Source organism: Phalangium opilio, unplaced genomic scaffold, assembly GCF_054372755.1.
Source record: "Phalangium opilio isolate 3A_F unplaced genomic scaffold, DU_Popi_V2 ptg000092l_1, whole genome shotgun sequence".
NCBI lineage: Eukaryota > Metazoa > Arthropoda > Arachnida > Opiliones > Phalangiidae > Phalangium > Phalangium opilio.
This window is the reverse complement of record NW_028324197.1, coordinates 2,591,896-2,614,497: the sequence shown is the minus strand read 5'-3', so window position 1 is coordinate 2,614,497 and position 22,602 is coordinate 2,591,896. Positions and strand designations below refer to the sequence as shown.

Below are 22,602 nucleotides of genomic sequence, written 5' to 3'. Positions count from 1 at the left end.
ATTTAAATTCGAATTATTAACTAGCACTCCTTGCAACGGCCATATCATGCTGAAACCACCGGTTCTCGTCCGATCACCGAAGTTAAGCAGCGTCGAGCGCAGTCAGTACTTGGGAGGGAGACCACTTAGGAACACTGCGTGCCGTTGGCTTTGTCCTTTTTGTTTCCTCTTTTAAAATCCAATAGATATGAAAAAAGCAAACATATTTTCATTTTGTTATTGCTTTAAAAAGATGAAGGTTAATTTGTCTCACTTAATTTATATTCGAATTTTTAACTTGCACTCTCGGCAACGGCCATATCATGCTGAAAACACCGGTTCTCGTCCGATCACCGAAGTTAAGCAGCGTCGAGCGCAGTCAGTACGTGGGAACACTGCGTGCCGTTAGCTTTTTCCTTTTTGTTTCCTCTTTTAAATTCCACCAGATATGAAAAAAGCAAACATATCTTCTTTTTGTTATTGTTTTATAGAGATGAAGGTTAATTAAATTCAAATTATTAACTAGCACTCTCGGCAACGGCCATATCATGCTGAAAACACCGGTTCTCGTCCGATCACCGAAGTTAAGCAGCGTCGAGCGCAGTCAGTACTTGGGAACACTGCGTGCCGTTGGGTTTTTCCTTTTTGTTTCCTATTTTAAATTCCACCAGATATGAAAAAAGCAAACATATCTTCTTTTTGTTATTGTTTTATAAAGATGAAGGTGAATTAAATTCAAATTTTTAACTAGCACTCGCGGCAACGGCCATATCACGCTGAATACACCGGTTCTCGTCCGATCACCGAAGTTAAGCAGCGTTGAGTGCAGTCAGTACTTGGGAGGGAGACCACTTAGGAACACTGCGTGTCGTTGGCTTTTTCACTTTTTTTCCTCTTTTAAAATCCAATATTTATGAAAAAAGCAAACATATTTTCATTTTGTTATTGTTTTAAAAAGATGAAGGTTAATTTGTCTCACTTAATTTAAATTCGAATTATTAACTATCACTCTCGTTAACGGCCATATCATGCTGAAAACACCGGTTCTCGTCCGATCTCCGAAGTTAAGCAGCGTCGAGCGCAGTCAGTACTTGGGAGGGAGACCACTTAGGAACACTGCGTGCCGTTGGCTTTGTCACTTTTTTTCCTCTTTTAAAATCCAATAGATATGAAAAAAGCAAACATATTTTCATTTTGTTATTGCTTTAAAAAGATGAAGGTTAATTTGTCTCACTTAATTTAAATTCGAATTATTAACTAGCACTCTCAGCAACGGCCATATCATGCTGAAAACACCGGTTCTCGTCCGATCACCGAAGTTAAGCAGCGTCGAGCGCAGTCAGTACTTGGGAACACTGCGTGCCGTTGGGTTTTTCCTTTTTGTTTCCTATTTTAAATTCCACCAGATATGAAAAAAGCAAACATATCTTCTTTTTGTTATTGTTTTATAAAGATGAAGGTGAATTAAATTCAAGTTATTAACTAGCACTCTCGGCAACGGCCATATCACGCTGAATACACCGGTTCTCGTCCGATCTCCGAAGTTAAGCAGCGTCGAGCGCAGTCAGTACTTGGGAGGGAGACCACTTAGGAACACTGCGTGCCGTTGGCTTTGTCACTTTTTTTCCTCTTTTAAAATCCAATAGATATGAAAAAAGCAAACATATTTTCATTTTGCTATTGTTTTAAAAAGATGAAGGTTAATTTGTCTCACTTAATTTAAATTCGAATTATTAACTAGCACTCTCGGCAACGGCCATATCATGCTGAAAACACCGGTTCTCGTCCGATCACCGAAGTTAAGCAGCGTCGAGCGCAGTCAGTACGTGGGAACACTGCGTGCCGTTAGCTTTTTCCTTTTTGTTTCCTCTTTTAAATTCCACCAGATATGAAAAAAGCAAACATATCTTCTTTTTGTTATTGTTTTATAGAGATGAAGGATAATTAAATTCAAATTATTAACTAGCACTCTCGGCAACGGCCATATCATGCTGAAAACACCGGTTCGCGTCCGATCACCGAAGTTAAGCAGCGTCGAGCGCAGTCAGTACTTGGGAACACTGCGTGCCGTTGGGTTTTTCCTTTTTGTTTCCTATTTTAAATTCCACCAGATATGAAAAAAGCAAACATATCTTCTTTTTGTTATTGTTTTATAAAGATGAAGGTGAATTAAATTCAAGTTATTAACTAGCACTCTCGGCAACGGCCATATAACGCTGAATACACCGGTTCTCGTCCGATCACCGAAGTTAAGCAGCGTTGAGTGCAATCAGTACTTGGGAGGGAGACCACTTAGGAACACTGCGTGTCGTTGGCTTTTTCACTTTTTTTTTCCTCTTTTAAAATCCAATAGATATGAAAAAAGCAAATATATTTTCATTTTGTTTTTGTTTTAAAAAGATGAAGGTTAATTTGTCTCACTTAATTTAAATTCGAATTATTAACTAGCACTCTCGGCAACGGCCATATCACGCTGAATACACCGGTTCTCGTCCGATCACCGAGGTTAAGCAGCGTCGAGCGCAGTCAGTACTTGGGAACACTGCGTGCCGTTGGCTTTTTCTTTTTGTTTCCTCTTTTAATTTCCACCAGATATGAAAAAAGAAAACTTATCTTCTTTTTGTTATTGTTTTATAAAGATGAAGGTGAAATAAATTCAAATTATTAACTAGCACTCTCGGCAACGGCCTTATCATGCTGAAAACACCGGTTCTCGTCCGATCACCGAAGTTAAGCAGCGTCGAGCGCAGTCAGTACTTGGGAACACTGCGTGCCGTAGGGTTTTTCCATTTTGTTTCCTATTTTAAATTCCACCAGATATGAAAAAAAGCAAACATATCTTCTTTTTGTTATTGTTTTATAAAGATGAAGGTGAATTAAATTCAAATTATTAACTAGCACTCTCGGCAACGGCCATATCACGCTGAATACACCGGTTCTCGTCCGATCACTGAAGTTAAGCAGCGTTGAGTGCAGTCAGTACTAGGGAGGGAGACCACTTAGGAACACTGCGTGCCGTTGGCTTTGTCACTTGTTTTCCTCTTTTAAAATCCAATAGATATGAAAAAAGCAAACATATTTTCATTTTTTTATTGCTTTAAAAAGATGAAGGTTAATTTGTCTCACTAAATTTAAATTCGAATTATTAACTAGCACTCTTTGCAACGGCCATATCATGCTGAAACCACCGGTTCTCGTCCGATCACCGAAGTTAAGCAGCGTCGAGCGCAGTCAGTACTTGGGAGGGAGACCACTTATTAACACTGCGTGCCGTTGGCTTTGTCCTTTTTGTTTCCTCTTTTAAAATCCAATAGATATGAAAAAAGCAAACATATTTTCATTTTGTTATTGCTTTAAAAAGATGAAGGTTAATTTGTCTCACTTAATTTATATTCGAATTTTTAACTTGCACTCTCGGCAACGGCCATATCATGCTGAAAACACCGGTTCTCGTCCGATCACCGAAGTTAAGCAGCGTCGAGCGCAGTCAGTACGTGGGAACACTGCGTGCCGTTAGCTTTTTCCTTTTTGTTTCCTCTTTTAAATTCCACCAGATATGAAAAAAGCAAACATATCTTCTTTTTGTTATTGTTTTATAGAGATGAAGGTTAATTAAATTCAAATTATTAACTAGCACTCTCGGCAACGGCCATATCATGCTGAAAACACCGGTTCTCGTCCGATCACCGAAGTTAAGCAGCGTCGAGCGCAGTCAGTACTTGGGAACACTGCGTGCCGTTGGGTTTTTCCTTTTTGTTTCCTATTTTAAATTCCACCAGATATGAAAAAAGCAAACATATCTTCTTTTTGTTATTGTTTTATAAAGATGAAGGTGAATTAAATTCAAATTATTAACTAGCACTCGCGGCAACGGCCATATCACGCTGAATACACCGGTTCTCGTCCGATCACCGAAGTTAAGCAGCGTTGAGTGCAGTCAGTACTTGGGAGGGAGACCACTTAGGAACACTGCGTGTCGTTGGCTTTTTCACTTTTTTTCCTCTTTTAAAATCCAATATATATGAAAAAAGCAAACATATTTTCATTTTGTTATTGTTTTAAAAAGATGAAGGTTAATTTGTCTCACTTAATTTAAATTCGAATTATTAACTATCACTCTCGTTAACGGCCATATCATGCTGAAAACACCGGTTCTCGTCCGATCTCCGAAGTTAAGCAGCGTCGAGCGCAGTCAGTACTTGGGAGGGAGACCACTTAGGAACACTGCGTGCCGTTGGCTTTGTCACTTTTTTTCCTCTTTTAATATCCAATAGATATGAAAAAAGCCAACATATTTTCATTTTGTTATTGCTTTAAAAAGATGAAGGTTAATTTGTCTCACTTAATTTAAATTCGAATTATTAACTATCACTCTCGGCAACGGCCATATCATGCTGAAAACACCGGTTCTCGTCCGATCACCGAAGTTAAGCAGCGTCGAGCGCAGTCAGTACGTGGGAACACTGCGTGCCGTTAGCTTTTTCCTTTTTGTTTCCTCTTTTAAATTCCACCAGATATGAAAAAAGCAAACATATCTTCTTTTTGTTATTGTTTTATAGAGATGAAGGTTAATTAAATTCAAATTATTAACTAGCACTCTCGGCAACGGCCATATCATGCTGAAAACACCGGTTCTCGTCCGATCACCGAAGTTAAGCAGTGTCGAGCGCAGTCAGTACTTGGGAACACTGCGTGCCGTTGGGTTTTTCCTTTTTGTTTCCTATTTTAAATTCCACCAGATATGAAAAAAGCAAACATATCGTCTTTTTGTTATTGTTTTATAAAGATGAAGTTGAATTAAATTCAAATTATTAACTAGCACTCGCGGCAACGGCCATATCACGCTGAATACACCGGTTCTCGTCCGATCTCCGAAGTTAAGCAGCGTTGAGTGCAGTCAGTACTTGGGAGGGAGACCACTTAGGAACACTGCGTGTCGTTGGCTTTTTCACTTTTTTCCTCTTTTAAAATCCAATATATATGAAAAAAGCAAACATATTTTCATTTTGTTATTGTTTTAAAAAGATGAAGGTTAATTTGTCTCACTTAATTTAAATTCGAATTATTAACTATCACTCTCGTTAACAGCCATATCATGCTGAAAACACCGGTTCTCGTCCGATCTCCGAAGTTAAGCAGCGTCGAGCGCAGTCAGTACTTGGGAGGGAGACCACTTAGGAACACTGCGTGCCGTTGGCTTTGTCACTTTTTTTCCTCTTTTAAAATCCAATAGATATGAAAAAAGCCAACATATTTTCATTTTGTTATTGCTTTAAAAAGATGAAGGTTAATTTGTCTCACTTAATTTAAATTCGAATTATTAACTATCACTCTCGGCAACGGCCATATCATGCTGAAAACACCGGTTCTCGTCCGATCACCGAAGTTAAGCAGCGTCGAGCGCAGTCAGTACGTGGGAACACTGCGTGCCGTTAGCTTTTTCCTTTTTGTTTCCTCTTTTAAATTCCACCAGATATGAAAAAAGCAAACATATCTTCTTTTTGTTATTGTTTTATAGAGATGAAGGATAATTAAATTCAAATTATTAACTAGCACTCTCGGCAACGGCCATATCATGCTGAAAACACCGGTTCTCGTCCGATCACCGAAGTTAAGCAGCGTCGAGCGCAGTCAGTACTTGGGAACACTGCATGCCGTTGGGTTTTTCCTTTTTGTTTCCTATTTTAAATTCCACCAGATATGAAAAAAGCAAACATATCTTCTTTTTGTTATTGTTTTATAAAGATGAAGGTGAATTAAATTCAAGTTATTAACTAGCACTCTCGACAACGGCCATATCACGCTGAATACACCGGTTCTCGTCCGACCACCGAAATTAAGCAGCGTTGAGTGCAGTCAGTACTAGGGAGGGAGACCACTTAGGAACACTGCGTGTCGTTGGCTTTTTCACTTTTATTTCCTCTTTTAAAATCCAATAGATATGAAAAAAGCAAATATATTTTCATTTTGCTATTGTTTTAAAAAGATGAAGGTTAATTTGTCTCACTTAATTTAAATTCGAATTATTAACTAGCACTCTCGGCAACGGCCATATCATGCTGAAACCACCGGTTCTCGTCCGATCACCGAAGTTAAGCAGCGTCGAGCGCAGTCAGTACTTGGGAGGGAGACCACTTATTAACACTGCGTGCCGTTGGCTTTGTCCTTTTTGTTTCCTCTTTTAAAATCCAATAGATATGAAAAAAGCAAACATATTTTCATTTTGTTATTGCTTTAAAAAGATGAAGGTTAATTTGTCTCACTTAATTTATATTCGAATTTTTAACTTGCACTCTCGGCAACGGCCATATCATGCTGAAAACACCGGTTCTCGTCCGATCACCGAAGTTAAGCAGCGTCGAGCGCAGTCAGTACGTGGGAACACTGCGTGCCGTTAGCTTTTTCCTTTTTGTTTCCTCTTTTAAATTCCACCAGATATGAAAAAAGCAAACATATCTTCTTTTTGTTATTGTTTTATAGAGATGAAGGTTAATTAAATTCAAATTATTAACTAGCACTCTCGGCAACGGCCATATCATGCTGAAAACACCGGTTCTCGTCCGATCACCGAAGTTAAGCAGCGTCGAGCGCAGTCAGTACTTGGGAACACTGCGTGCCGTTGGGTTTTTCCTTTTTGTTTCCTATTTTAAATTCCACCAGATATGAAAAAAGCAAACATATCTTCTTTTTGTTATTGTTTTATAAAGATGAAGGTGAATTAAATTCAAATTATTAACTAGCACTCGCGGCAACGGCCATATCACGCTGAATACACCGGTTCTCGTCCGATCACCGAAGTTAAGCAGCGTTGAGTGCAGTCAGTACTTGGGAGGGAGACCACTTAGGAACACTGCGTGTCGTTGGCTTTTTCACTTTTTTCCTCTTTTAAAATCCAATATATATGAAAAAAGCAAACATATTTTCATTTTGTTATTGTTTTAAAAAGATGAAGGTTAATTTGTCTCACTTAATTTAAATTCGAATTATTTACTATCACTCTCGTTAACGGCCATATCATGCTGAAAACACCGGTTCTCGTCCGATCTCCGAAGTTAAGCAGCGTCGAGCGCAGTCAGTACTTGGGAGGGAGACCACTTAGGAACACTGCGTGCCGTTGGCTTTGTCACTTTTTTTCCTCTTTTAAAATCCAATAGATATGAAAAAAGCCAACATATTTTCATTTTGTTATTGCTTTAAAAAGATGAAGGTTAATTTGTCTCACTTAATTTAAATTCGAATTATTAACTATCACTCTCGGCAACGGCCATATCATGCTGAAAACACCGGTTCTCGTCCGATCACCGAAGTTAAGCAGCGTCGAGCGCAGTCAGTACGTGGGAACACTGCGTGCCGTTAGCTTTTTCCTTTTTGTTTCCTCTTTTAAATTCCACCAGATATGAAAAAAGCAAACATATCTTCTTTTTGTTATTGTTTTATAGAGATGAAGGATAATTAAATTCAAATTATTAACTAGCACTCTCGGCAACGGCCATATCATGCTGAAAACACCGGTTCTCGTCCGATCACCGAAGTTAAGCAGCGTCGAGCGCAGTCAGTACTTGGGAACACTGCATGCCGTTGGGTTTTTCCTTTTTGTTTCCTATTTTAAATTCCACCAGATATGAAAAAAGCAAACATATCTTCTTTTTGTTATTGTTTTATAAAGATGAAGGTGAATTAAATTCAAGTTATTAACTAGCACTCTCGACAACGGCCATATCACGCTGAATACACCGGTTCTCGTCCGACCACCGAAATTAAGCAGCGTTGAGTGCAGTCAGTACTTGGGAGGGAGACCACTTAGGAACACTGCGTGTCGTTGGCTTTTTCACTTTTATTTCCTCTTTTAAAATCCAATAGATATGAAAAAAGCAAATATATTTTCATTTTGCTATTGTTTTAAAAAGATGAAGGTTAATTTGTCTCACTTAATTTAAATTCGAATTATTAACTAGCACTCTCGGCAACGGCCATATCATGCTGAAACCACCGGTTCTCGTCCGATCACCGAAGTTAAGCAGCGTCGAGCGCAGTCAGTACTTGGGAGGGAGACCACTTATTAACACTGCGTGTCGTTGGCTTTTTCACTTTTATTTCCTCTTTTAAATTCCAATAGATATGAAAAAAGCAAACATATTTTCTTTTTGTTATTGTTTTAAGAAGATGAAGGTTAATTTGTCTCACTTAATTTTAATTCGAATTATTAACTACCACTCTCGGCAACGGCCATATCATGCTGAAAACACCGGTTCTCGTCCGATCACCGAAGTTAAGCAGCGTCGAGCGCAGTCAGTACTTGGGAACACTGCATGCCGTTGGGTTTTTCCTTTTTGTTTCCTATTTTAAATTCCACCAGATATGAAAAAAGCAAACATATCTTCTTTTTGTTATTGTTTTATAAAGATGAAGGTGAATTAAATTCAAGTTATTAACTAGCACTCTCGACAACGGCCATATCACGCTGAATACACCGGTTCTCGTCCGACCACCGAAATTAAGCAGCGTTGAGTGCAGTCAGTACTTGGGAGGGAGACCACTTAGGAACACTGCGTGTCGTTGGCTTTTTCACTTTTATTTCCTCTTTTAAAATCCAATAGATATGAAAAAAGCAAATATATTTTCATTTTGCTATTGTTTTAAAAAGATGAAGGTTAATTTGTCTCACTTAATTTAAATTCGAATTATTAACTAGCACTCTCGGCAACGGCCATATCATGCTGAAACCACCGGTTCTCGTCCGATCACCGAAGTTAAGCAGCGTCGAGCGCAGTCAGTACTTGGGAGGGAGACCACTTATTAACACTGCGTGTCGTTGGCTTTTTCACTTTTATTTCCTCTTTTAAATTCCAATAGATATGAAAAAAGCAAACATATTTTCTTTTTGTTATTGTTTTAAAAAGATGAAGGTTAATTTGTCTCACTTAATTTTAATTCGAATTATTAACTACCACTCTCGGCAACGGCCATATCATGCTGAAAACACCGGTTCTCGTCCGATCACCGAAGTTAAGCAGCGTCGAGCGCAGTCAGTACGTGGGAACACTGCGTGCCGTTAGCTTTTTCCTTTTTGTTTCCTCTTTTAAATTCCACCAGATATGAAAAAAGCAAACATATCTTCTTTTTGTTATTGTTTTATAGAGATGAAGGTTAATTAAATTCAAATTATTAACTAGCACTCTCGGCAACGGCCATATCATGCTGAAAACACCGGTTCTCGTCCGATCACCGAAGTTAAGCAGCGTTGAGTGCAGTCAGTACTTGGGAGGGAGACCACTTAGGAACACTGCGTGTCGTTGGCTTTTTCACTTTTTTCCTCTTTTAAAATCCAATATATATGAAAAAAGCAAACATATTTTCATTTTGCTATTGTTTTAAAAAGATGAAGGTTAATTTGTCTCACTTAATTTAAATTCGAATTATTAACTAGCACTCTCGGCAACGGCCATATCATGCTGAAACCACCGGTTCTCGTCCGATCACCGAAGTTAAGCAGCGTCGAGCGCAGTCAGTACTTGGGAGGGAGACCACTTATTAACACTGCGTGCCGTTGGCTTTGTCCTTTTTGTTTCCTCTTTTAAAATCCAATAGATATGAAAAAAGCAAACATATTTTCATTTTGTTATTGCTTTAAAAAGATGAAGGTTAATTTGTCTCACTTAATTTATATTCGAATTTTTAACTTGCACTCTCGGCAACGGCCATATCATGCTGAAAACACCGGTTCTCGTCCGATCACCGAAGTTAAGCAGCGTCGAGCGCAGTCAGTACGTGGGAACACTGCGTGCCGTTAGCTTTTTCCTTTTTGTTTCCTCTTTTAAATTCCACCAGATATGAAAAAAGCAAACATATCTTCTTTTTGTTATTGTTTTATAGAGATGAAGGTTAATTAAATTCAAATTATTAACTAGCACTCTCGGCAACGGCCATATCATGCTGAAAACACCGGTTCTCGTCCGATCACCGAAGTTAAGCAGCGTCGAGCGCAGTCAGTACTTGGGAACACTGCGTGCCGTTGGGTTTTTCCTTTTTGTTTCCTATTTTAAATTCCACCAGATATGAAAAAAGCAAACATATCTTCTTTTTGTTATTGTTTTATAAAGATGAAGGTGAATTAAATTCAAATTATTAACTAGCACTCGCGGCAACGGCCATATCACGCTGAATACACCGGTTCTCGTCCGATCACCGAAGTTAAGCAGCGTTGAGTGCAGTCAGTACTTGGGAGGGAGACCACTTAGGAACACTGCGTGTCGTTGGCTTTTTCACTTTTTTCCTCTTTTAAAATCCAATATATATGAAAAAAGCAAACATATTTTCATTTTGTTATTGTTTTAAAAAGATGAAGGTTAATTTGTCTCACTTAATTTAAATTCGAATTATTTACTATCACTCTCGTTAACGGCCATATCATGCTGAAAACACCGGTTCTCGTCCGATCTCCGAAGTTAAGCAGCGTCGAGCGCAGTCAGTACTTGGGAGGGAGACCACTTAGGAACACTGCGTGCCGTTGGCTTTGTCACTTTTTTTCCTCTTTTAAAATCCAATAGATATGAAAAAAGCCAACATATTTTCATTTTGTTATTGCTTTAAAAAGATGAAGGTTAATTTGTCTCACTTAATTTAAATTCGAATTATTAACTATCACTCTCGGCAACGGCCATATCATGCTGAAAACACCGGTTCTCGTCCGATCACCGAAGTTAAGCAGCGTCGAGCGCAGTCAGTACGTGGGAACACTGCGTGCCGTTAGCTTTTTCCTTTTTGTTTCCTCTTTTAAATTCCACCAGATATGAAAAAAGCAAACATATCTTCTTTTTGTTATTGTTTTATAGAGATGAAGGATAATTAAATTCAAATTATTAACTAGCACTCTCGGCAACGGCCATATCATGCTGAAAACACCGGTTCTCGTCCGATCACCGAAGTTAAGCAGCGTCGAGCGCAGTCAGTACTTGGGAACACTGCATGCCGTTGGGTTTTTCCTTTTTGTTTCCTATTTTAAATTCCACCAGATATGAAAAAAGCAAACATATCTTCTTTTTGTTATTGTTTTATAAAGATGAAGGTGAATTAAATTCAAGTTATTAACTAGCACTCTCGACAACGGCCATATCACGCTGAATACACCGGTTCTCGTCCGACCACCGAAATTAAGCAGCGTTGAGTGCAGTCAGTACTTGGGAGGGAGACCACTTAGGAACACTGCGTGTCGTTGGCTTTTTCACTTTTATTTCCTCTTTTAAAATCCAATAGATATGAAAAAAGCAAATATATTTTCATTTTGCTATTGTTTTAAAAAGATGAAGGTTAATTTGTCTCACTTAATTTAAATTCGAATTATTAACTAGCACTCTCGGCAACGGCCATATCATGCTGAAACCACCGGTTCTCGTCCGATCACCGAAGTTAAGCAGCGTCGAGCGCAGTCAGTACTTGGGAGGGAGACCACTTATTAACACTGCGTGTCGTTGGCTTTTTCACTTTTATTTCCTCTTTTAAATTCCAATAGATATGAAAAAAGCAAACATATTTTCTTTTTGTTATTGTTTTAAAAAGATGAAGGTTAATTTGTCTCACTTAATTTTAATTCGAATTATTAACTACCACTCTCGGCAACGGCCATATCATGCTGAAAACACCGGTTCTCGTCCGATCACCGAAGTTAAGCAGCGTCGAGCGCAGTCAGTACTTGGGAACACTGCATGCCGTTGGGTTTTTCCTTTTTGTTTCCTATTTTAAATTCCACCAGATATGAAAAAAGCAAACATATCTTCTTTTTGTTATTGTTTTATAAAGATGAAGGTGAATTAAATTCAAGTTATTAACTAGCACTCTCGACAACGGCCATATCACGCTGAATACACCGGTTCTCGTCCGACCACCGAAATTAAGCAGCGTTGAGTGCAGTCAGTACTTGGGAGGGAGACCACTTAGGAACACTGCGTGTCGTTGGCTTTTTCACTTTTATTTCCTCTTTTAAAATCCAATAGATATGAAAAAAGCAAATATATTTTCATTTTGCTATTGTTTTAAAAAGATGAAGGTTAATTTGTCTCACTTAATTTAAATTCGAATTATTAACTAGCACTCTCGGCAACGGCCATATCATGCTGAAACCACCGGTTCTCGTCCGATCACCGAAGTTAAGCAGCGTCGAGCGCAGTCAGTACTTGGGAGGGAGACCACTTATTAACACTGCGTGTCGTTGGCTTTTTCACTTTTATTTCCTCTTTTAAATTCCAATAGATATGAAAAAAGCAAACATATTTTCTTTTTGTTATTGTTTTAAAAAGATGAAGGTTAATTTGTCTCACTTAATTTTAATTCGAATTATTAACTACCACTCTCGGCAACGGCCATATCATGCTGAAAACACCGGTTCTCGTCCGATCACCGAAGTTAAGCAGCGTCGAGCGCAGTCAGTACGTGGGAACACTGCGTGCCGTTAGCTTTTTCCTTTTTGTTTCCTCTTTTAAATTCCACCAGATATGAAAAAAGCAAACATATCTTCTTTTTGTTATTGTTTTATAGAGATGAAGGTTAATTAAATTCAAATTATTAACTAGCACTCTCGGCAACGGCCATATCATGCTGAAAACACCGGTTCTCGTCCGATCACCGAAGTTAAGCAGCGTTGAGTGCAGTCAGTACTTGGGAGGGAGACCACTTAGGAACACTGCGTGTCGTTGGCTTTTTCACTTTTTTCCTCTTTTAAAATCCAATATATATGAAAAAAGCAAACATATTTTCATTTTGTTATTGTTTTAAAAAGATGAAGGTTAATTTGTCTCACTTAATTTAAATTCGAATTATTAACTACCACTCTCGGCAACGGCCATATCATGCTGAAAACACCGGTTCTCGTCCGATCACCGAAGTTAAGCAGCGTCGAGCGCAGTCAGTACTTGGGAACACTGCATGCCGTTGGGTTTTTCCTTTTTGTTTCCTATTTTAAATTCCACCAGATATGAAAAAAGCAAACATATCTTCTTTTTGTTATTGTTTTATAAAGATGAAGGTGAATTAAATTCAAGTTATTAACTAGCACTCTCGACAACGGCCATATCACGCTGAATACACCGGTTCTCGTCCGACCACCGAAATTAAGCAGCGTTGAGTGCAGTCAGTACTTGGGAGGGAGACCACTTAGGAACACTGCGTGTCGTTGGCTTTTTCACTTTTATTTCCTCTTTTAAAATCCAATAGATATGAAAAAAGCAAATATATTTTCATTTTGCTATTGTTTACAAAGATGAAGGTTAATTTGTCTCACTTAATTTAAATTCGAATTATTAACTAGCACTCTCGGCAACGGCCATATCATGCTGAAACCACCGGTTCTCGTCCGATCACCGAAGTTAAGCAGCGTCGAGCGCAGTCAGTACTTGGGAGGGAGACCACTTATTAACACTGCGTGTCGTTGGCTTTTTCACTTTTATTTCCTCTTTTAAATTCCAATAGATATGAAAAAAGCAAACATATTTTCTTTTTGTTATTGTTTTAAAAAGATGAAGGTTAATTTGTCTCACTTAATTTTAATTCGAATTATTAACTACCACTCTCGGCAACGGCCATATCATGCTGAAAACACCGGTTCTCGTCCGATCACCGAAGTTAAGCAGCGTCGAGCGCAGTCAGTACGTGGGAACACTGCGTGCCGTTAGCTTTTTCCTTTTTGTTTCCTCTTTTAAATTCCACCAGATATGAAAAAAGCAAACATATCTTCTTTTTGTTATTGTTTTATAGAGATGAAGGTTAATTAAATTCAAATTATTAACTAGCACTCTCGGCAACGGCCATATCATGCTGAAAACACCGGTTCTCGTCCGATCACCGAAGTTAAGCAGCGTTGAGTGCAGTCAGTACTTGGGAGGGAGACCACTTAGGAACACTGCGTGTCGTTGGCTTTTTCACTTTTTTCCTCTTTTAAAATCCAATATATATGAAAAAAGCAAACATATTTTCATTTTGTTATTGTTTTAAAAAGATGAAGGTTAATTTGTCTCACTTAATTTAAATTCGAATTATTTACTATCACTCTCGTTAACGGCCATATCATGCTGAAAACACCGGTTCTCGTCCGATCTCCGAAGTTAAGCAGCGTCGAGCGCAGTCAGTACTTGGGAGGGAGACCACTTAGGAACACTGCGTGCCGTTGGCTTTGTCACTTTTTTTCCTCTTTTAAAATCCAATAGATATGAAAAAAGCCAACATATTTTCATTTTGTTATTGCTTTAAAAAGATGAAGGTTAATTTGTCTCACTTAATTTAAATTCGAATTATTAACTATCACTCTCGGCAACGGCCATATCATGCTGAAAACACCGGTTCTCGTCCGATCACCGAAGTTAAGCAGCGTCGAGCGCAGTCAGTACGTGGGAACACTGCGTGCCGTTAGCTTTTTCCTTTTTGTTTCCTCTTTTAAATTCCACCAGATATGAAAAAAGCAAACATATCTTCTTTTTGTTATTGTTTTATAGAGATGAAGGATAATTAAATTCAAATTATTAACTAGCACTCTCGGCAACGGCCATATCATGCTGAAAACACCGGTTCTCGTCCGATCACCGAAGTTAAGCAGCGTCGAGCGCAGTCAGTACTTGGGAACACTGCATGCCGTTGGGTTTTTCCTTTTTGTTTCCTATTTTAAATTCCACCAGATATGAAAAAAGCAAACATATCTTCTTTTTGTTATTGTTTTATAAAGATGAAGGTGAATTAAATTCAAGTTATTAACTAGCACTCTCGACAACGGCCATATCACGCTGAATACACCGGTTCTCGTCCGACCACCGAAATTAAGCAGCGTTGAGTGCAGTCAGTACTTGGGAGGGAGACCACTTAGGAACACTGCGTGTCGTTGGCTTTTTCACTTTTATTTCCTCTTTTAAAATCCAATATATATGAAAAAAGCAAACATATTTTCATTTTGTTATTGTTTTAAAAAGATGAAGGTTAATTTGTCTCACTTAATTTAAATTCGAATTATTAACTATCACTCTCGTTAACGGCCATATCATGCTGAAAACACCGGTTCTCGTCCGATCTCCGAAGTTAAGCAGCGTCGAGCGCAGTCAGTACTTGGGAGGGAGACCACTTAGGAACACTGCGTGCCGTTGGCTTTGTCACTTTTTTTCCTCTTTTAAAATCCAATAGATATGAAAAAAGCCAACATATTTTCATTTTGTTATTGCTTTAAAAAGATGAAGGTTAATTTGTCTCACTTAATTTAAATTCGAATTATTAACTATCACTCTCGGCAACGGCCATATCATGCTGAAAACACCGGTTCTCGTCCGATCACCGAAGTTAAGCAGCGTCGAGCGCAGTCAGTACGTGGGAACACTGCGTGCCGTTAGCTTTTTCCTTTTTGTTTCCTCTTTTAAATTCCACCAGATATGAAAAAAGCAAACATATCTTCTTTTTGTTATTGTTTTATAGAGATGAAGGACAATTAAATTCAAATTATTAACTAGCACTCTCGGCAACGGCCATATCATGCTGAAAACACCGGTTCTCGTCCGATCACCGAAGTTAAGCAGCGTCGAGCGCAGTCAGTACTTGGGAACACTGCATGCCGTTGGGTTTTTCCTTTTTGTTTCCTATTTTAAATTCCACCAGATATGAAAAAAGCAAACATATCTTCTTTTTGTTATTGTTTTATAAAGATGAAGGTGAATTAAATTCAAGTTATTAACTAGCACTCTCGACAACGGCCATATCACGCTGAATACACCGGTTCTCGTCCGACCACCGAAATTAAGCAGCGTTGAGTGCAGTCAGTACTTGGGAGGGAGACCACTTAGGAACACTGCGTGTCGTTGGCTTTTTCACTTTTATTTCCTCTTTTAAAATCCAATAGATATGAAAAAAGCAAATATATTTTCATTTTGCTATTGTTTTAAAAAGATGAAGGTTAATTTGTCTCACTTAATTTAAATTCGAATTATTAACTAGCACTCTCGGCAACGGCCATATCATGCTGAAACCACCGGTTCTCGTCCGATCACCGAAGTTAAGCAGCGTCGAGCGCAGTCAGTACTTGGGAGGGAGACCACTTATTAACACTGCGTGTCGTTGGCTTTTTCACTTTTATTTCCTCTTTTAAATTCCAATAGATATGAAAAAAGCAAACATATTTTCTTTTTGTTATTGTTTTAAAAAGATGAAGGTTAATTTGTCTCACTTAATTTTAATTCGAATTATTAACTACCACTCTCGGCAACGGCCATATCATGCTGAAAACACCGGTTCTCGTCCGATCACCGAAGTTAAGCAGCGTCGAGCGCAGTCAGTACGTGGGAACACTGCGTGCCGTTAGCTTTTTCCTTTTTGTTTCCTCTTTTAAATTCCACCAGATATGAAAAAAGCAAACATATCTTCTTTTTGTTATTGTTTTATAGAGATGAAGGTTAATTAAATTCAAATTATTAACTAGCACTCTCGGCAACGGCCATATCATGCTGAAAACACCGGTTCTCGTCCGATCACCGAAGTTAAGCAGCGTTGAGTGCAGTCAGTACTTGGGAGGGAGACCACTTAGGAACACTGCGTGTCGTTGGCTTTTTCACTTTTTTCCTCTTTTAAAATCCAATATATATGAAAAAAGCAAACATATTTTCATTTTGTTATTGTTTTAAAAAGATGAAGGTTAATTTGTCTCACTTAATTTAAATTCGAATTATTAACTACCACTCTCGGCAACGGCCATATCATGCTGAAAACACCGGTTCTCGTCCGATCACCGAAGTTAAGCAGCGTCGAGCGCAGTCAGTACTTGGGAACACTGCATGCCGTTGGGTTTTTCCTTTTTGTTTCCTATTTTAAATTCCACCAGATATGAAAAAAGCAAACATATCTTCTTTTTGTTATTGTTTTATAAAGATGAAGGTGAATTAAATTCAAGTTATTAACTAGCACTCTCGACAACGGCCATATCACGCTGAATACACCGGTTCTCGTCCGACCACCGAAATTAAGCAGCGTTGAGTGCAGTCAGTACTTGGGAGGGAGACCACTTAGGAACACTGCGTGTCGTTGGCTTTTTCACTTTTATTTCCTCTTTTAAAATCCAATAGATATGAAAAAAGCAAATATATTTTCATTTTGCTATTGTTTACAAAGATGAAGGTTAATTTGTCTCACTTAATTTAAATTCGAATTATTAACTAGCACTCTCGGCAACGGCCATATCATGCTGAAACCACCGGTTCTCGTCCGATCACCGAAGTTAAGCAGCGTCGAGCGCAGTCAGTACTTGGGAGGGAGACCACTTATTAACACTGCGTGTCGTTGGCTTTTTCACTTTTATTTCCTCTTTTAAATTCCAATAGATATGAAAAAAGCAAACATATTTTCTTTTTGTTATTGTTTTAAAAAGATGAAGGTTAATTTGTCTCACTTAATTTTAATTCGAATTATTAACTACCACTCTCGGCAACGGCCATATCATGCTGAAAACACCGGTTCTCGTCCGATCACCGAAGTTAAGCAGCGTCGAGCGCAGTCAGTACGTGGGAACACTGCGTGCCGTTAGCTTTTTCCTTTTTGTTTCCTCTTTTAAATTCCACCAGATATGAAAAAAGCAAACATATCTTCTTTTTGTTATTGTTTTATAGAGATGAAGGTTAATTAAATTCAAATTATTAACTAGCACTCTCGGCAACGGCCATATCATGCTGAAAACACCGGTTCTCGTCCGATCACCGAAGTTAAGCAGCGTTGAGTGCAGTCAGTACTTGGGAGGGAGACCACTTAGGAACACTGCGTGTCGTTGGCTTTTTCACTTTTTTCCTCTTTTAAAATCCAATATATATGAAAAAAGCAAACATATTTTCATTTTGTTATTGTTTTAAAAAGATGAAGGTTAATTTGTCTCACTTAATTTAAATTCGAATTATTTACTATCACTCTCGTTAACGGCCATATCATGCTGAAAACACCGGTTCTCGTCCGATCTCCGAAGTTAAGCAGCGTCGAGCGCAGTCAGTACTTGGGAGGGAGACCACTTAGGAACACTGCGTGCCGTTGGCTTTGTCACTTTTTTTCCTCTTTTAAAATCCAATAGATATGAAAAAAGCCAACATATTTTCATTTTGTTATTGCTTTAAAAAGATGAAGGTTAATTTGTCTCACTTAATTTAAATTCGAATTATTAACTATCACTCTCGGCAACGGCCATATCATGCTGAAAACACCGGTTCTCGTCCGATCACCGAAGTTAAGCAGCGTCGAGCGCAGTCAGTACGTGGGAACACTGCGTGCCGTTAGCTTTTTCCTTTTTGTTTCCTCTTTTAAATTCCACCAGATATGAAAAAAGCAAACATATCTTCTTTTTGTTATTGTTTTATAGAGATGAAGGATAATTAAATTCAAATTATTAACTAGCACTCTCGGCAACGGCCATATCATGCTGAAAACACCGGTTCTCGTCCGATCACCGAAGTTAAGCAGCGTCGAGCGCAGTCAGTACTTGGGAACACTGCATGCCGTTGGGTTTTTCCTTTTTGTTTCCTATTTTAAATTCCACCAGATATGAAAAAAGCAAACATATCTTCTTTTTGTTATTGTTTTATAAAGATGAAGGTGAATTAAATTCAAGTTATTAACTAGCACTCTCGACAACGGCCATATCACGCTGAATACACCGGTTCTCGTCCGACCACCGAAATTAAGCAGCGTTGAGTGCAGTCAGTACTTGGGAGGGAGACCACTTAGGAACACTGCGTGTCGTTGGCTTTTTCACTTTTATTTCCTCTTTTAAAATCCAATATATATGAAAAAAGCAAACATATTTTCATTTTGTTATTGTTTTAAAAAGATGAAGGTTAATTTGTCTCACTTAATTTAAATTCGAATTATTAACTATCACTCTCGTTAACGGCCATATCATGCTGAAAACACCGGTTCTCGTCCGATCTCCGAAGTTAAGCAGCGTCGAGCGCAGTCAGTACTTGGGAGGGAGACCACTTAGGAACACTGCGTGCCGTTGGCTTTGTCACTTTTTTTCCTCTTTTAAAATCCAATAGATATGAAAAAAGCCAACATATTTTCATTTTGTTATTGCTTTAAAAAGATGAAGGTTAATTTGTCTCACTTAATTTAAATTCGAATTATTAACTATCACTCTCGGCAACGGCCATATCATGCTGAAAACACCGGTTCTCGTCCGATCACCGAAGTTAAGCAGCGTCGAGCGCAGTCAGTACGTGGGAACACTGCGTGCCGTTAGCTTTTTCCTTTTTGTTTCCTCTTTTAAATTCCACCAGATATGAAAAAAGCAAACATATCTTCTTTTTGTTATTGTTTTATAGAGATGAAGGACAATTAAATTCAAATTATTAACTAGCACTCTCGGCAACGGCCATATCATGCTGAAAACACCGGTTCTCGTCCGATCACCGAAGTTAAGCAGCGTCGAGCGCAGTCAGTACTTGGGAACACTGCATGCCGTTGGGTTTTTCCTTTTTGTTTCCTATTTTAAATTCCACCAGATATGAAAAAAGCAAACATATCTTCTTTTTGTTATTGTTTTATAAAGATGAAGGTGAATTAAATTCAAGTTATTAACTAGCACTCTCGACAACGGCCATATCACGCTGAATACACCGGTTCTCGTCCGACCACCGAAATTAAGCAGCGTTGAGTGCAGTCAGTACTTGGGAGGGAGACCACTTAGGAACACTGCGTGTCGTTGGCTTTTTCACTTTTATTTCCTCTTTTAAAATCCAATAGATATGAAAAAAGCAAATATATTTTCATTTTGCTATTGTTTTAAAAAGATGAAGGTTAATTTGTCTCACTTAATTTAAATTCGAATTATTAACTAGCACTCTCGGCAACGGCCATATCATGCTGAAACCACCGGTTCTCGTCCGATCACCGAAGTTAAGCAGCGTCGAGCGCAGTCAGTATTTGGGAGGGAGACCACTTATTAACACTGCGTGCCGTTGGCTTTGTCCTTTTTGTTTCCTCTTTTAAAATCCAATAGATATGAAAAAAGCAAACATATTTTCATTTTGTTATTGCTTTAAAAAGATGAAGGTTATTTTGTCTCACTTAATTTATATTCGAATTTTTAACTTGCACTCTCGGCAACGGCCATATCATGCTGAAAACACCGGTTCTCGTCCGATCACCGAAGTTAAGCAGCGTCGAGCGCAGTCAGTACGTGGGAACACTGCGTGCCGTTAGCTTTTTCCTTTTTGTTTCCTCTTTTAAATTCCACCAGATATGAAAAAAGCAAACATATCTTCTTTTTGTTATTGTTTTATAGAGATGAAGGTTAATTAAATTCAAATTATTAACTAGCACTCTCGGCAACGGCCATATCATGCTGAAAACACCGGTTCTCGTCCGATCACCGAAGTTAAGCAGCGTCGAGCGCAGTCAGTACTTGGGAACACTGCGTGCCGTTGGGTTTTTCCTTTTTGTTTCCTATTTTAAATTCCACCAGATATGAAAAAAGCAAACATATCTTCTTTTTGTTATTGTTTTATAAAGATGAAGGTGAATTAAATTCAAATTATTAACTAGCACTCGCGGCAACGGCCATATCACGCTGAATACACCGGTTCTCGTCCGATCACCGAAGTTAAGCAGCGTTGAGTGCAGTCAGTACTTGGGAGGGAGACCACTTAGGAACACTGCGTGTCGTTGGCTTTTTCACTTTTTTCCTCTTTTAAAATCCAATATATATGAAAAAAGCAAACATATTTTCATTTTGTTATTGCTTTAAAAAGATGAAGGTTAATTTGTCTCACTTAATTTAAATTCGAATTATTAACTATCACTCTCGGCAACGGCCATATCATGCTGAAAACACCGGTTCTCGTCCGATCACCGAAGTTAAGCAGCGTCGAGCGCAGTCAGTACTTGGGAGGGAGACCACTTAGGAACACTGCGTGCCGTTGGCTTTGTCACTTTTTTTCCTCTTTTAAAATCCAATAGATATGAAAAAAGCCAACATATTTTCATTTTGTTATTGCTTTAAAAAGATGAAGGTTAATTTGTCTCACTTAATTTAAATTCGAATTATTAACTATCACTCTCGGCAACGGCCATATCATGCTGAAAACACCGGTTCTCGTCCGATCACCGAAGTTAAGCAGCGTCGAGCGCAGTCAGTACGTGGGAACACTGCGTGCCGTTAGCTTTTTCCTTTTTGTTTCCTCTTTTAAATTCCACCAGATATGAAAAAAGCAAACATATCTTCTTTTTGTTATTGTTTTATAGAGATGAAGGATAATTAAATTCAAATTATTAACTAGCACTCTCGGCAACGGCCATATCACGCTGAATACACCGGTTCTCGTCCGACCACCGAAATTAAGCAGCGTTGAGTGCAGTCAGTACTTGGGAGGGAGACCACTTAGGAACACTGCGTGTCGTTGGCTTTTTCACTTTTATTTCCTCTTTTAAAATCCAATAGATATGAAAAAAGCAAATATATTTTCATTTTGCTATTGTTTTAAAAAGATGAAGGTTAATTTGTCTCACTTAATTTAAATTCGAATTATTAACTAGCACTCTCGGCAACGGCCATATCATGCTGAAACCACCGGTTCTCGTCCGATCACCGAAGTTAAGCAGCGTCGAGCGCAGTCAGTACTTGGGAGGGAGACCACTTATTAACACTGCGTGCCGTTGGCTTTGTCCTTTTTGTTTCCTCTTTTAAAATCCAATAGATATGAAAAAAGCAAGCATATTTTCATTTTGTTATTGCTTTAAAAAGATGAAGGTTAATTTGTCTCACTTAATTTATATTCGAATTTTTAACTTGCACTCTCGGCAACGGCCATATCATGCTGAAAACACCGGTTCTCGTCCGATCACCGAAGTTAAGCAGCGTCGAGCGCAGTCAGTACGTGGGAACACTGCGTGCCGTTAGCTTTTTCCTTTTTGTTTCCTCTTTTAAATTCCACCAGATATGAAAAAAGCAAACATATCTTCTTTTTGTTATTGTTTTATAGAGATGAAGGTTAATTAAATTCAAATTATTAACTAGCACTCTCGGCAACGGCCATATCATGCTGAAAACACCGGTTCTCGTCCGATCACCGAAGTTAAGCAGCGTCGAGCGCAGTCAGTACGTGGGAACACTGCGTGCCGTTAGCTTTTTCCTTTTTGTTTCCTCTTTTAAATTCCACCAGATATGAAAAAAGCAAACATATCTTCTTTTTGTTATTGTTTTATAGAGATGAAGGTTAATTAAATTCAAATTATTAACTAGCACTCTCGGCAACGGCCATATCATGCTGAAAACACCGGTTCTCGTCCGATCACCGAAGTTAAGCAGCGTCGAGCGCAGTCAGTACTTGGGAACACTGCGTGCCGTTGGGTTTTTCCTTTTTGTTTCCTATTTTAAATTCCACCAGATATGAAAAAAGCAAACATATCTTCTTTTTGTTATTGTTTTATAAAGATGAAGGTGAATTAAATTCAAATTATTAACTAGCACTCGCGGCAACGGCCATATCACGCTGAATACACCGGTTCTCGTCCGATCACCGAAGTTAAGCAGCGTTGAGTGCAGTCAGTACTTGGGAGGGAGACCACTTAGGAACACTGCGTGTCGTTGGCTTTTTCACTTTTTTCCTCTTTTAAAATCCAATATATATGAAA

General features: G+C 38.5%; 10 non-coding genes and 83 pseudogenes across 10 annotated transcripts; all 93 read left to right on the top strand.

Annotated features, from left to right (window-relative positions):
- Nucleotides 1–31: 31 nt before the first annotated feature.
- Nucleotides 32–150, top strand: LOC149642504 (5S ribosomal RNA; annotated as a pseudogene).
- A 137-nt stretch (nt 151–287) lies between these two features.
- LOC149642503 (5S ribosomal RNA) lies at nt 288–390 on the top strand (annotated as a pseudogene).
- A 122-nt stretch (nt 391–512) lies between these two features.
- LOC149642502 (5S ribosomal RNA) lies at nt 513–615 on the top strand (annotated as a pseudogene).
- Nucleotides 616–737: 122 nt separating this feature from the next.
- LOC149642501 (5S ribosomal RNA) lies at nt 738–856 on the top strand (annotated as a pseudogene).
- Nucleotides 857–992: 136 nt separating this feature from the next.
- Nucleotides 993–1,111, top strand: LOC149642500 (5S ribosomal RNA). The gene has a single exon (XR_016372111.1). It is a non-coding gene; the product is annotated as a 5S ribosomal RNA (ribosomal RNA).
- A 136-nt stretch (nt 1,112–1,247) lies between these two features.
- LOC149642499 (5S ribosomal RNA) lies at nt 1,248–1,350 on the top strand (annotated as a pseudogene).
- A 122-nt stretch (nt 1,351–1,472) lies between these two features.
- On the top strand, nt 1,473–1,591 carry LOC149642498 (5S ribosomal RNA). Its single transcript, XR_016372140.1, has one exon. It is a non-coding gene; the product is annotated as a 5S ribosomal RNA (ribosomal RNA).
- Nucleotides 1,592–1,727: 136 nt separating this feature from the next.
- Nucleotides 1,728–1,830, top strand: LOC149642497 (5S ribosomal RNA; annotated as a pseudogene).
- A 122-nt stretch (nt 1,831–1,952) lies between these two features.
- LOC149642496 (5S ribosomal RNA) lies at nt 1,953–2,055 on the top strand (annotated as a pseudogene).
- A 122-nt stretch (nt 2,056–2,177) lies between these two features.
- Nucleotides 2,178–2,296, top strand: LOC149642495 (5S ribosomal RNA; annotated as a pseudogene).
- A 138-nt stretch (nt 2,297–2,434) lies between these two features.
- LOC149642494 (5S ribosomal RNA) lies at nt 2,435–2,537 on the top strand (annotated as a pseudogene).
- Nucleotides 2,538–2,884: 347 nt separating this feature from the next.
- On the top strand, nt 2,885–3,003 carry LOC149642493 (5S ribosomal RNA; annotated as a pseudogene).
- Nucleotides 3,004–3,139: 136 nt separating this feature from the next.
- Nucleotides 3,140–3,258, top strand: LOC149642492 (5S ribosomal RNA; annotated as a pseudogene).
- Nucleotides 3,259–3,395: 137 nt separating this feature from the next.
- Nucleotides 3,396–3,498, top strand: LOC149642491 (5S ribosomal RNA; annotated as a pseudogene).
- A 122-nt stretch (nt 3,499–3,620) lies between these two features.
- On the top strand, nt 3,621–3,723 carry LOC149642490 (5S ribosomal RNA; annotated as a pseudogene).
- Nucleotides 3,724–3,845: 122 nt separating this feature from the next.
- Nucleotides 3,846–3,964, top strand: LOC149642489 (5S ribosomal RNA; annotated as a pseudogene).
- Nucleotides 3,965–4,100: 136 nt separating this feature from the next.
- Nucleotides 4,101–4,219, top strand: LOC149642488 (5S ribosomal RNA). Its single transcript, XR_016372110.1, has one exon. It is a non-coding gene; the product is annotated as a 5S ribosomal RNA (ribosomal RNA).
- A 136-nt stretch (nt 4,220–4,355) lies between these two features.
- Nucleotides 4,356–4,458, top strand: LOC149642487 (5S ribosomal RNA; annotated as a pseudogene).
- A 122-nt stretch (nt 4,459–4,580) lies between these two features.
- LOC149642486 (5S ribosomal RNA) lies at nt 4,581–4,683 on the top strand (annotated as a pseudogene).
- A 122-nt stretch (nt 4,684–4,805) lies between these two features.
- On the top strand, nt 4,806–4,924 carry LOC149642485 (5S ribosomal RNA; annotated as a pseudogene).
- Nucleotides 4,925–5,059: 135 nt separating this feature from the next.
- Nucleotides 5,060–5,178, top strand: LOC149642484 (5S ribosomal RNA; annotated as a pseudogene).
- A 136-nt stretch (nt 5,179–5,314) lies between these two features.
- LOC149642483 (5S ribosomal RNA) lies at nt 5,315–5,417 on the top strand (annotated as a pseudogene).
- A 122-nt stretch (nt 5,418–5,539) lies between these two features.
- Nucleotides 5,540–5,642, top strand: LOC149642482 (5S ribosomal RNA; annotated as a pseudogene).
- A 122-nt stretch (nt 5,643–5,764) lies between these two features.
- LOC149642481 (5S ribosomal RNA) lies at nt 5,765–5,883 on the top strand (annotated as a pseudogene).
- A 137-nt stretch (nt 5,884–6,020) lies between these two features.
- On the top strand, nt 6,021–6,139 carry LOC149642480 (5S ribosomal RNA; annotated as a pseudogene).
- A 137-nt stretch (nt 6,140–6,276) lies between these two features.
- LOC149642479 (5S ribosomal RNA) lies at nt 6,277–6,379 on the top strand (annotated as a pseudogene).
- A 122-nt stretch (nt 6,380–6,501) lies between these two features.
- LOC149642478 (5S ribosomal RNA) lies at nt 6,502–6,604 on the top strand (annotated as a pseudogene).
- A 122-nt stretch (nt 6,605–6,726) lies between these two features.
- LOC149642477 (5S ribosomal RNA) lies at nt 6,727–6,845 on the top strand (annotated as a pseudogene).
- Nucleotides 6,846–6,980: 135 nt separating this feature from the next.
- Nucleotides 6,981–7,099, top strand: LOC149642476 (5S ribosomal RNA). The gene has a single exon (XR_016372109.1). It is a non-coding gene; the product is annotated as a 5S ribosomal RNA (ribosomal RNA).
- Nucleotides 7,100–7,235: 136 nt separating this feature from the next.
- On the top strand, nt 7,236–7,338 carry LOC149642475 (5S ribosomal RNA; annotated as a pseudogene).
- A 122-nt stretch (nt 7,339–7,460) lies between these two features.
- Nucleotides 7,461–7,563, top strand: LOC149642474 (5S ribosomal RNA; annotated as a pseudogene).
- A 122-nt stretch (nt 7,564–7,685) lies between these two features.
- LOC149642473 (5S ribosomal RNA) lies at nt 7,686–7,804 on the top strand (annotated as a pseudogene).
- Nucleotides 7,805–7,941: 137 nt separating this feature from the next.
- LOC149642472 (5S ribosomal RNA) lies at nt 7,942–8,060 on the top strand (annotated as a pseudogene).
- A 137-nt stretch (nt 8,061–8,197) lies between these two features.
- On the top strand, nt 8,198–8,300 carry LOC149642471 (5S ribosomal RNA; annotated as a pseudogene).
- Nucleotides 8,301–8,422: 122 nt separating this feature from the next.
- LOC149642470 (5S ribosomal RNA) lies at nt 8,423–8,541 on the top strand (annotated as a pseudogene).
- Nucleotides 8,542–8,678: 137 nt separating this feature from the next.
- LOC149642469 (5S ribosomal RNA) lies at nt 8,679–8,797 on the top strand (annotated as a pseudogene).
- Nucleotides 8,798–8,934: 137 nt separating this feature from the next.
- On the top strand, nt 8,935–9,037 carry LOC149642468 (5S ribosomal RNA; annotated as a pseudogene).
- A 122-nt stretch (nt 9,038–9,159) lies between these two features.
- On the top strand, nt 9,160–9,278 carry LOC149642467 (5S ribosomal RNA; annotated as a pseudogene).
- Nucleotides 9,279–9,413: 135 nt separating this feature from the next.
- On the top strand, nt 9,414–9,532 carry LOC149642466 (5S ribosomal RNA; annotated as a pseudogene).
- Nucleotides 9,533–9,669: 137 nt separating this feature from the next.
- LOC149642465 (5S ribosomal RNA) lies at nt 9,670–9,772 on the top strand (annotated as a pseudogene).
- Nucleotides 9,773–9,894: 122 nt separating this feature from the next.
- On the top strand, nt 9,895–9,997 carry LOC149642464 (5S ribosomal RNA; annotated as a pseudogene).
- A 122-nt stretch (nt 9,998–10,119) lies between these two features.
- Nucleotides 10,120–10,238, top strand: LOC149642463 (5S ribosomal RNA; annotated as a pseudogene).
- Nucleotides 10,239–10,373: 135 nt separating this feature from the next.
- On the top strand, nt 10,374–10,492 carry LOC149642462 (5S ribosomal RNA). The gene has a single exon (XR_016372172.1). It is a non-coding gene; the product is annotated as a 5S ribosomal RNA (ribosomal RNA).
- A 136-nt stretch (nt 10,493–10,628) lies between these two features.
- Nucleotides 10,629–10,731, top strand: LOC149642461 (5S ribosomal RNA; annotated as a pseudogene).
- A 122-nt stretch (nt 10,732–10,853) lies between these two features.
- LOC149642460 (5S ribosomal RNA) lies at nt 10,854–10,956 on the top strand (annotated as a pseudogene).
- Nucleotides 10,957–11,078: 122 nt separating this feature from the next.
- On the top strand, nt 11,079–11,197 carry LOC149642459 (5S ribosomal RNA; annotated as a pseudogene).
- A 137-nt stretch (nt 11,198–11,334) lies between these two features.
- LOC149642458 (5S ribosomal RNA) lies at nt 11,335–11,453 on the top strand (annotated as a pseudogene).
- A 137-nt stretch (nt 11,454–11,590) lies between these two features.
- On the top strand, nt 11,591–11,693 carry LOC149642457 (5S ribosomal RNA; annotated as a pseudogene).
- Nucleotides 11,694–11,815: 122 nt separating this feature from the next.
- LOC149642456 (5S ribosomal RNA) lies at nt 11,816–11,934 on the top strand (annotated as a pseudogene).
- Nucleotides 11,935–12,071: 137 nt separating this feature from the next.
- Nucleotides 12,072–12,190, top strand: LOC149642455 (5S ribosomal RNA; annotated as a pseudogene).
- Nucleotides 12,191–12,327: 137 nt separating this feature from the next.
- LOC149642454 (5S ribosomal RNA) lies at nt 12,328–12,430 on the top strand (annotated as a pseudogene).
- A 122-nt stretch (nt 12,431–12,552) lies between these two features.
- Nucleotides 12,553–12,671, top strand: LOC149642453 (5S ribosomal RNA; annotated as a pseudogene).
- A 135-nt stretch (nt 12,672–12,806) lies between these two features.
- LOC149642452 (5S ribosomal RNA) lies at nt 12,807–12,909 on the top strand (annotated as a pseudogene).
- Nucleotides 12,910–13,031: 122 nt separating this feature from the next.
- Nucleotides 13,032–13,150, top strand: LOC149642451 (5S ribosomal RNA; annotated as a pseudogene).
- A 136-nt stretch (nt 13,151–13,286) lies between these two features.
- On the top strand, nt 13,287–13,405 carry LOC149642450 (5S ribosomal RNA; annotated as a pseudogene).
- Nucleotides 13,406–13,542: 137 nt separating this feature from the next.
- On the top strand, nt 13,543–13,645 carry LOC149642449 (5S ribosomal RNA; annotated as a pseudogene).
- Nucleotides 13,646–13,767: 122 nt separating this feature from the next.
- On the top strand, nt 13,768–13,886 carry LOC149642448 (5S ribosomal RNA; annotated as a pseudogene).
- A 135-nt stretch (nt 13,887–14,021) lies between these two features.
- Nucleotides 14,022–14,140, top strand: LOC149642447 (5S ribosomal RNA). Its single transcript, XR_016372171.1, has one exon. It is a non-coding gene; the product is annotated as a 5S ribosomal RNA (ribosomal RNA).
- A 136-nt stretch (nt 14,141–14,276) lies between these two features.
- Nucleotides 14,277–14,379, top strand: LOC149642446 (5S ribosomal RNA; annotated as a pseudogene).
- Nucleotides 14,380–14,501: 122 nt separating this feature from the next.
- LOC149642445 (5S ribosomal RNA) lies at nt 14,502–14,604 on the top strand (annotated as a pseudogene).
- A 122-nt stretch (nt 14,605–14,726) lies between these two features.
- LOC149642444 (5S ribosomal RNA) lies at nt 14,727–14,845 on the top strand (annotated as a pseudogene).
- A 137-nt stretch (nt 14,846–14,982) lies between these two features.
- Nucleotides 14,983–15,101, top strand: LOC149642443 (5S ribosomal RNA). Its single transcript, XR_016372170.1, has one exon. It is a non-coding gene; the product is annotated as a 5S ribosomal RNA (ribosomal RNA).
- A 136-nt stretch (nt 15,102–15,237) lies between these two features.
- On the top strand, nt 15,238–15,340 carry LOC149642442 (5S ribosomal RNA; annotated as a pseudogene).
- Nucleotides 15,341–15,462: 122 nt separating this feature from the next.
- Nucleotides 15,463–15,565, top strand: LOC149642441 (5S ribosomal RNA; annotated as a pseudogene).
- Nucleotides 15,566–15,687: 122 nt separating this feature from the next.
- LOC149642440 (5S ribosomal RNA) lies at nt 15,688–15,806 on the top strand (annotated as a pseudogene).
- Nucleotides 15,807–15,943: 137 nt separating this feature from the next.
- On the top strand, nt 15,944–16,062 carry LOC149642439 (5S ribosomal RNA; annotated as a pseudogene).
- A 137-nt stretch (nt 16,063–16,199) lies between these two features.
- Nucleotides 16,200–16,302, top strand: LOC149642438 (5S ribosomal RNA; annotated as a pseudogene).
- A 122-nt stretch (nt 16,303–16,424) lies between these two features.
- On the top strand, nt 16,425–16,543 carry LOC149642437 (5S ribosomal RNA; annotated as a pseudogene).
- A 135-nt stretch (nt 16,544–16,678) lies between these two features.
- Nucleotides 16,679–16,781, top strand: LOC149642436 (5S ribosomal RNA; annotated as a pseudogene).
- A 122-nt stretch (nt 16,782–16,903) lies between these two features.
- On the top strand, nt 16,904–17,022 carry LOC149642435 (5S ribosomal RNA; annotated as a pseudogene).
- A 136-nt stretch (nt 17,023–17,158) lies between these two features.
- Nucleotides 17,159–17,277, top strand: LOC149642434 (5S ribosomal RNA; annotated as a pseudogene).
- Nucleotides 17,278–17,414: 137 nt separating this feature from the next.
- On the top strand, nt 17,415–17,517 carry LOC149642433 (5S ribosomal RNA; annotated as a pseudogene).
- Nucleotides 17,518–17,639: 122 nt separating this feature from the next.
- LOC149642432 (5S ribosomal RNA) lies at nt 17,640–17,758 on the top strand (annotated as a pseudogene).
- A 135-nt stretch (nt 17,759–17,893) lies between these two features.
- On the top strand, nt 17,894–18,012 carry LOC149642431 (5S ribosomal RNA). The gene has a single exon (XR_016372169.1). It is a non-coding gene; the product is annotated as a 5S ribosomal RNA (ribosomal RNA).
- Nucleotides 18,013–18,148: 136 nt separating this feature from the next.
- On the top strand, nt 18,149–18,251 carry LOC149642430 (5S ribosomal RNA; annotated as a pseudogene).
- Nucleotides 18,252–18,373: 122 nt separating this feature from the next.
- LOC149642429 (5S ribosomal RNA) lies at nt 18,374–18,476 on the top strand (annotated as a pseudogene).
- A 122-nt stretch (nt 18,477–18,598) lies between these two features.
- On the top strand, nt 18,599–18,717 carry LOC149642428 (5S ribosomal RNA; annotated as a pseudogene).
- Nucleotides 18,718–18,854: 137 nt separating this feature from the next.
- Nucleotides 18,855–18,973, top strand: LOC149642427 (5S ribosomal RNA). The gene has a single exon (XR_016372167.1). It is a non-coding gene; the product is annotated as a 5S ribosomal RNA (ribosomal RNA).
- Nucleotides 18,974–19,109: 136 nt separating this feature from the next.
- Nucleotides 19,110–19,212, top strand: LOC149642426 (5S ribosomal RNA; annotated as a pseudogene).
- A 122-nt stretch (nt 19,213–19,334) lies between these two features.
- Nucleotides 19,335–19,437, top strand: LOC149642425 (5S ribosomal RNA; annotated as a pseudogene).
- Nucleotides 19,438–19,559: 122 nt separating this feature from the next.
- LOC149642424 (5S ribosomal RNA) lies at nt 19,560–19,678 on the top strand (annotated as a pseudogene).
- Nucleotides 19,679–19,815: 137 nt separating this feature from the next.
- Nucleotides 19,816–19,934, top strand: LOC149642423 (5S ribosomal RNA; annotated as a pseudogene).
- A 137-nt stretch (nt 19,935–20,071) lies between these two features.
- LOC149642422 (5S ribosomal RNA) lies at nt 20,072–20,174 on the top strand (annotated as a pseudogene).
- Nucleotides 20,175–20,296: 122 nt separating this feature from the next.
- LOC149642421 (5S ribosomal RNA) lies at nt 20,297–20,399 on the top strand (annotated as a pseudogene).
- Nucleotides 20,400–20,521: 122 nt separating this feature from the next.
- Nucleotides 20,522–20,640, top strand: LOC149642420 (5S ribosomal RNA; annotated as a pseudogene).
- Nucleotides 20,641–20,775: 135 nt separating this feature from the next.
- On the top strand, nt 20,776–20,894 carry LOC149642419 (5S ribosomal RNA). The gene has a single exon (XR_016372135.1). It is a non-coding gene; the product is annotated as a 5S ribosomal RNA (ribosomal RNA).
- A 136-nt stretch (nt 20,895–21,030) lies between these two features.
- LOC149642418 (5S ribosomal RNA) lies at nt 21,031–21,133 on the top strand (annotated as a pseudogene).
- A 122-nt stretch (nt 21,134–21,255) lies between these two features.
- Nucleotides 21,256–21,374, top strand: LOC149642417 (5S ribosomal RNA; annotated as a pseudogene).
- Nucleotides 21,375–21,511: 137 nt separating this feature from the next.
- Nucleotides 21,512–21,630, top strand: LOC149642416 (5S ribosomal RNA; annotated as a pseudogene).
- Nucleotides 21,631–21,767: 137 nt separating this feature from the next.
- Nucleotides 21,768–21,870, top strand: LOC149642415 (5S ribosomal RNA; annotated as a pseudogene).
- A 122-nt stretch (nt 21,871–21,992) lies between these two features.
- LOC149642414 (5S ribosomal RNA) lies at nt 21,993–22,095 on the top strand (annotated as a pseudogene).
- A 122-nt stretch (nt 22,096–22,217) lies between these two features.
- LOC149642413 (5S ribosomal RNA) lies at nt 22,218–22,320 on the top strand (annotated as a pseudogene).
- A 122-nt stretch (nt 22,321–22,442) lies between these two features.
- On the top strand, nt 22,443–22,561 carry LOC149642412 (5S ribosomal RNA; annotated as a pseudogene).
- The last annotated feature ends 41 nt before the right edge of the window (nt 22,562–22,602 follow it).